The following is a 7118-nucleotide window of genomic DNA, read 5'->3' as shown; positions in this document are numbered from 1 at the left end:
TGAAGATATTAATTATTTTAAAATCTCTAAACATTTTAGCAAAAAAGATCTGAGACTTTCTAGAAATTATAACTGTTACTATGAAAGAGAAATTTATTTTAGTTTAAACATACTTTAAAATGAATGTGTTACAATATTTCAAACATTTAGACGCTATATGACCCTCAATACCTTGAAAAGTTTACAATTTGAACTCCGATGTCAAATCTGAGTAGACATTGAAAATCATAACTCTAATACACGAAAATTTAATAATTCGTAGCCAAATTGTACGAATTTCTAAAATTTTCTAAAAGTATTGTGCAATGTTATTTAAATGGTTTAGTGTTTATATTAGGTTAAAAAAACATATTTGGGTACATGCAGTGCTGTTACTAGACTAGAGTAGACTAGACTAGATAGGCGGTGAAACGGAGTACCTGCCAGCGAATCGGGCATCTCACTCCTTCTTCTGATCAATTAGCCCTTGGGTGACTGTGTCTATAGGTACAAAGATGATAGATTAGAATCTTGCTAAGTAGTGATTGTCTTGTGGCGGTCTCTCTCCTACTATTCCTAGTTGGATCCAGGGAGAAAATATTGTAGACGTTTGACAAGTCCTCATTCTGTAGCAATTCCTGCATTTCTTTTAAAATATGCAGTAATCTGGTGGCTTGGTTCCTTCGTTGTTTCTTCCTAGGCGTTCCTTGCAACCAGTGTAGAATGCTGGGTCGATAGTGTATCTTTGGGTTTCGTACAAGTAAAGTCCTCCCGCACACTTCACTGAACCCACACTTCACTTCTGCTGAACAAGATCTTTACTTATGTCCAAGCTTTTGACAACGATAACATTGGATCTGCCATCTGCCTCCACTGAAGTGTTAGATTTTAAATGGAATATCCATGATCTGGGAGGAGTCGTTGATTTCTCGAAGAGAGTCGTTGTCTGATAGGAAAATCAGGAAAAGGACGAGGTGCCTAAGCTCCTGGTCGGATCTCTTCCATAGCTGTACGACTTTGCGGTGGGAAACCGCTATCCGTTAGAAATTTCTCCAAGGCAAATTTTAGGAAGTCTCTGTCTAATCCTCGAATGAGAATTTTTTTACTCTTACTAGTGGGTTGTAGGGTATAATCTCACGAGTCTTTTGTAGCAGTAGCCTCATATGGGTGCGGCCGCTTGCTCTATCAGTTCTAGTGTTGAAGCTTCCGTCGGCGGTGCCGGTAGAGAGCCTTTTTCTCTGGGCGGGTTGTTTCGCCGTCTGTCTCAGAGTTTTATTCTAGTTTCGCCATGTTGACACTGTTCTTTTTCCTCTTTTCTTCCTTTTCTGTTCTTTCTCATTCGATGTATGTTGTTGGATAGCAAGCTCAGGGGTGGTGATAGCGCCTGTTGTATCTGTGACTGGTGTAGTATCAACCGATGCTGCTGCCGGAACTTGTGCTGGCTCAGTTAGAATGCCTGGCATTGGTGTCTCTTCAGGCTTTTCTGTCTCAATTTCTGAATCAGCTGACGGTACAGTCAGTGAGTTCTTTAAGACTATCGGTGCATTTTCTATGTAGGTCATTCTATACTTGTTTATTACATTGCCTGGCTCAATATATCCATTTCACCTTGGAAGAATTTTGCATTTGGTTGGTACCTCCTAATCATTCCATCAAAGTCGGAAATCTTTAATGACTTCCTTCATCATTTTTTCCTTAAGTGCCGAGTGATCAATAGTCGATTCACGGCAGGTCCGGAAAACCTTCCCTCCGTGGCCAAACCTGAGAGTAATCATAATAGCTAGAGCTCGGGTAAAGAAACTTTCTCTACGGAGTTTGGAATAATGGTCTGGTGGTCGCAGTGCTGTCATGCGTTCGTTCGTTGTTGTAGAACTGGGCATCTGAGGCCTAAATGGCCCTTTCCCCATTCATCTTGAACTATCCCATGACGGGAACATACATTGGAAAGATGTGTTGTAGGCTCGGAATAGAACCTGAAATGAGATAAAAATGAAGAAAGGAATCATGTGAGGTGTAGCAGGCATGATGGTGGGGCTTCATATCTACATCTTTTGGATTGGGAGCAGGGAGATGAGTAGAGCGACTATTTTCTCGTCATTCAACAGTTCCTGGAGTTCTTTGAGAATGTTCAGGAATCTAGCTAGATTGCTGGGGACATCTTGAGGTTTCCTCGTGTAGGTGAGCTGGTGTCTTTTTGGTCTAGCACCACAACCCGTAAAGCAGGACGGGTGATCGCCTTGGCAGTTTATGCACCTGGCAGGAAGGGAGAGAGGCTTCGTAGCTTCGTACATTGCTAAGTGAAATGCGCTCCTGCGCATTTCATGCATGCTGGCTCATTTGAACACGATTTTTGAGTGTGTCCAAACTTCTGACATTTGTAGCATTGTATGACATTACGCCCTCCATGAAATTTCTCTATTTGGACAGGATGAGATCGAAGAAACTTTGAGTAAATAAAGTCCCGATGTTCTGGGGAATCTTACAGTATCACTAGAAAAAGGGGGAGGAGCTTGTATCCGTCACCACTCCTCTTTCTCAGTTGCTCAATTTTGATGGATTGTCGACCATTTTCGTCAATATCTCTTCAAAGATCATCGGTACGGTGGTCTATATTTAGTCCCCGCACGAGAAACTTAAGTTTTCTCGTGAGGAAAGTGGGTTTGGCCGGTGGAGATCAAGTTGTTGAAGGTTCCTGGGTATTGCTGGTGCTATGGCTTTTCTTCCTTCTCTTTTTCAATCTTTTGGGAGAAGAAACAGGGATATCAGGCTCCTTTTCTATGCACTTGTCCGCCGTGAGCTCGATTTGAGTATTTTCCAGTTGTGGCTCACAGGAAGGAACTGTTACTGCAGACTCCGTAGACGTTACTGTTTGTACTAGCTTTACAGTTTCTATGGACATGGTTGTTTCCACGGGTTCCACTGGACAAAGTTCTTTCCTTTTCTTCCTTAACCCTTTCGCGTCGACTGTCACAAATACGTGACAGCAAAAAACCGTATCAATCAGGGTAAGAAGATAAAACTGGTAATCAAAGTATTTCTTTAGCAGTTTATTTGTAGGCGGAGTTATAATTTTTTGATTTATTTAATTCACCATTACTTTGTTCAAAATAAAACTATTTAGTTATACTTTGAATTAACATTGATTATATATATGATTAAACTAACAATAATTAAAATAAAAGCAAAGTAAGTCTGTCAAATTAGTAACGACTACATTTAAGTTACCGTTTTTTATTTAATTGCAACTTGATTCTGATTTTGTACGAATGCTTTTCTGAATCACCCGTCCCCAAGGGGTTAAGGCGATAAGTTTATATTCATCCATATATGGTGGTTTGCAATTTTCTTGCTGCCATTTGAGTTTCTTTTCTGATTGTTCGATCATAATATCAATTATATCATTTTCAGAAAATGGATAACAGAAATTGTCGAAAAACTAAAGGCGTTCCTTTTCAGTCTTAAGTAGGCTGAATTTATCGTTGAGGTCTACAGATCGCTGCACGGGCCTTTCAGTCCGCCACTTCCCTCCACGTGCACATCGCTGGAAAGACATATTCGCAGAGCTCGGTCACAACGTCTCGAATGACTGTGAGCTCGGTGACAGTGTTGTCAAACAACTACAAATTGCCTTTATTATTTCATTTTTTTTTAATTTAAAGTGGTAGTGAATCTTATAAATTCAGAGATGCCAACTTGCTCCGCTTTATAAAAAAAAGTATTTTCTGGTGGTATCGACATTGAAGTTATTTTTGGTTTAGTATTTTCATTTTAAATAATTTTTACACCACTACATATCAAAAATTCTATGTATAATATCAAATGCAACTTTGTTATACTATACTCGTGGTTACTCTTTTAAAAAGTAGGCGTATTTATCCTTATTCTACCAGTTTTACTATTTAATTAGATACCAATTTATTAAAACTTCTGCAGAAAGCGGAGCAGTTGGCATCTCTGTAAATTTCTTATAGACATTTCGGATTTATAAAATTAATTAAATATTATTTTGACTACCACTAAAGCCAAATAAATCAATCTTATAAGTATGAGCAAGTTAAAGCAACTAAAAGGAATGCGAGCAGTAGCAACTATAAAAAATGTATCTTCAGATGCATATCGATTAGTCTTTTGACCCTGCCAGCACTTGGGAAATGCGGAAACAGTAAATGTTGGAAGATGAAGGAGATGATGTTGGGGAAAGAATGTCTGAAGTATTCGGAGTGCGAAAGATTAAAGGTCTAATCCATCATCACCAACATTAGAAAGCCTCCACACGGTATGTTATAAGTAGTCTGCGCAGACTATATGAAAAGTGAAAGAGTTGTGAATGAAAGTGAAGAGTTGCGCATGAACCCAAATTCTATTTTAAAAGTAGACTTAGACAGAGAGGAGATTCGAATTTTTAAAAGTAATTTTTTAAATTTTTAAAAGTAATTGAGAGAAATTTATCATATATATTTGAGAATTGAATTTAGAATGGTTGACAAGTGAATAAGACAAACCAATCATATTCATAAATTTAAAACAAATTCTAGACACATATTTGCTACCATCACTTTCTTATTCTTACTAGATTATCTATTAAATGACTCTTTCGATCAGTTGTTTCTGAATCAAGTTCATTTTCGAGATTCAGAGATGTGAGTCGAACCGGTTTAGGATAGGCCGACAACTGATGCTGGTCTTGCTCTACTGATGTCTTCTTCTTCCTTGCGATGTCGGTCATGAAGAATTGATGCTGATTATCCTGAAAGTTTCAAGGTGAGTGATGCTGATTTTGATCTCGTCAGGTTTCTGAGACGAGAGAGACAATACTGATAACTGACCATTTTGATGTCTGGATTTTGATCCCGCCATTTTGTTTTTTCAAATCATGCCGTATCATAAAACAGCTCGTGGTGGAAAGGTCTCATTCTCTGGTCGTAATTCCCCGTCGCATTGCGTAGAGTCCACGTCATTAGAAAAAATCATTGCTACCTGTGGGATTTCAAAAAGATATTTTCCATCAGTTAAACTTGAACATATTGATGATCTTGTAGAGTTTTACTCTCAGTTTGATACAGAGGAGCTGATTCGTTTAGATAAATTACTTAGCAAACTGCTCAATCAGATAAGATCAAGTTACCCTGGAGACTATGAATACTCATACTTCCTAAAACTGACAAATGCAGCTTATCACGTCAGATGGAAGCAGAAAAAATTTCAAGCAGAAGAAAACAAGGTGATGAATGAAAACTCCATTAAAGTCGAATCAATAATGACTGAAACTAATCCAAGCACTGCAGACCAAACCATGGAAAATAAAGATGAAAACTTGAATACAACACCGAATACAGAAACTGACACGGACATCAATATTAACAATAATACAGAACCACCAGCAAAGAAAAGAAAAAAGAAGAAGAAGCAAAATGCAGTCAAAACAATTGAAGATAATTCTACACTGATGTCTACAAACAGCTGTCCTTCTTCTAGCCAACATAACTCAACAGATGACGTCACTATCTTGCCGACAACAAAACCTAAGGAGGTTACCGACAAAGTACAGGATCCGCCCAGCAAACCAGAAATAACACCGCAATCCAGATTTATTAAGGTTTTGGTCCGGGGCCTGCCTGTGGACTTTGATAAAGATGCCATCAATACAGAATTACAGAAAAACAATATTGAAACCTTTAAAATAGTGCAGTTTAAGAAGAGAATGGGAGAGGCCTATCGGCACCTTCCACTTTTTCTCATAATCCTAACATCAACGGTGAATCACCATAGAGTATTCAAAGTCAACAACATACAGCAGATCCCGATCAAAATCGAACGATTTCGAGGAGGTCGAAGACCTACACAATGTTACAACTGTCAAAATTATGGACATACGCAAAACCACTGCAATGCACCTGCAAGGTGTGTAAAATGCGCTGAAAACCACAGGTCTCATGAATGCAACAAAGACAGAACAACACCTCCAAAATGTTGTAATTGCTACAAAAACCACACAGCCAACTATACTGGGTGCGAGACCCGCCCCAGCAGAAGGAGCCCTCGAGCAACATCAAATTCGATGCCTAAACTTGCTCACCGATTAGTGTCATTAATCGAAGAATTACAGGAATTGCTCAAAAATGAAGAAGTGCTCCGTCTTCTAAGGGAGATCATCGGGGAATCATCTCAAACGCAGTGAGTTCTATTCTTATTTTCAAAACTCTCAAGTTAAATTCACTGAACTTTTCACAGTAGACTTTTACTTATGTTACATTAAATTACATCAAATTTTATTTTCTGATAATATAGCCAATTTATGCATATATATTTATCAACTTATGCACGTTAAATTCCTTTGCAAATTCTATTGTATTTAATGAACAATATTTCGTTTATATTTATATATGTCAACAGATGTCAATTTAGATTCCATATTCAAATGTTATATTTACTATACTAATTTATGTCAACCTATGTATATATATTTCAAATTATGTTTATATTTATATATGTCAATATGTGTCAATTTAGATTCTATAGTCAAATGTTATATCTACTATGTTTATCTGTGTCAACCTATGTATATATATTTCAAATTATGCTTAGATTTATATGCTTATATTTATATGTGTAAATTTAGTTTCGATATTCAAATGTTTATTTACCCAAGCAAAGTGCTTGTAATTTTGTATTAGCAACCACATCGACTGCTAAATTCAAAATGTTATCACTTTAAACTTGTGTAAATTTCTAGATGTATGGGATAGGGGCCGCTGCGCGGCCCAGGTGCCCAATTTTTTATAAATAAAGTAAAGTAAAGATCAGTTGTTTCTGTTCGGACTATTTATAACATACTTGCCAACTTTCACTCTTTCTGAGAATGAATTTTCCAAGTGGTAGTAAAACAATTAGCGAAACACAATCCTACTCAAAAATATATTTATATTTTGACTAGGTTAATATTCGGTGTCGTTTAGATCAGTATGCTTTTATATATTTGTTGTAATTATTTAAACGTAGTGGTGGTCAAACTCATTTATAATTATTATAATTCAAAAATTTTAATGACATGACATGAGCTTCGGTACCACTTTAAATACAAAATTAAAATCTTCCTTAAAAACCAGAAGAGTTGGTAGATATTTTCTTCAAGAAACCGT

The sequence above is a fragment of the Parasteatoda tepidariorum genome, chromosome 5 (assembly GCF_982258835.1).
Source record: "Parasteatoda tepidariorum strain Cologne lab strain chromosome 5, Ptep-v5.0, whole genome shotgun sequence".
In the NCBI taxonomy this organism is placed as follows: Eukaryota; Metazoa; Arthropoda; class Arachnida; order Araneae; family Theridiidae; genus Parasteatoda; species Parasteatoda tepidariorum.
Note: the sequence above shows the minus strand (reverse complement) of the source record.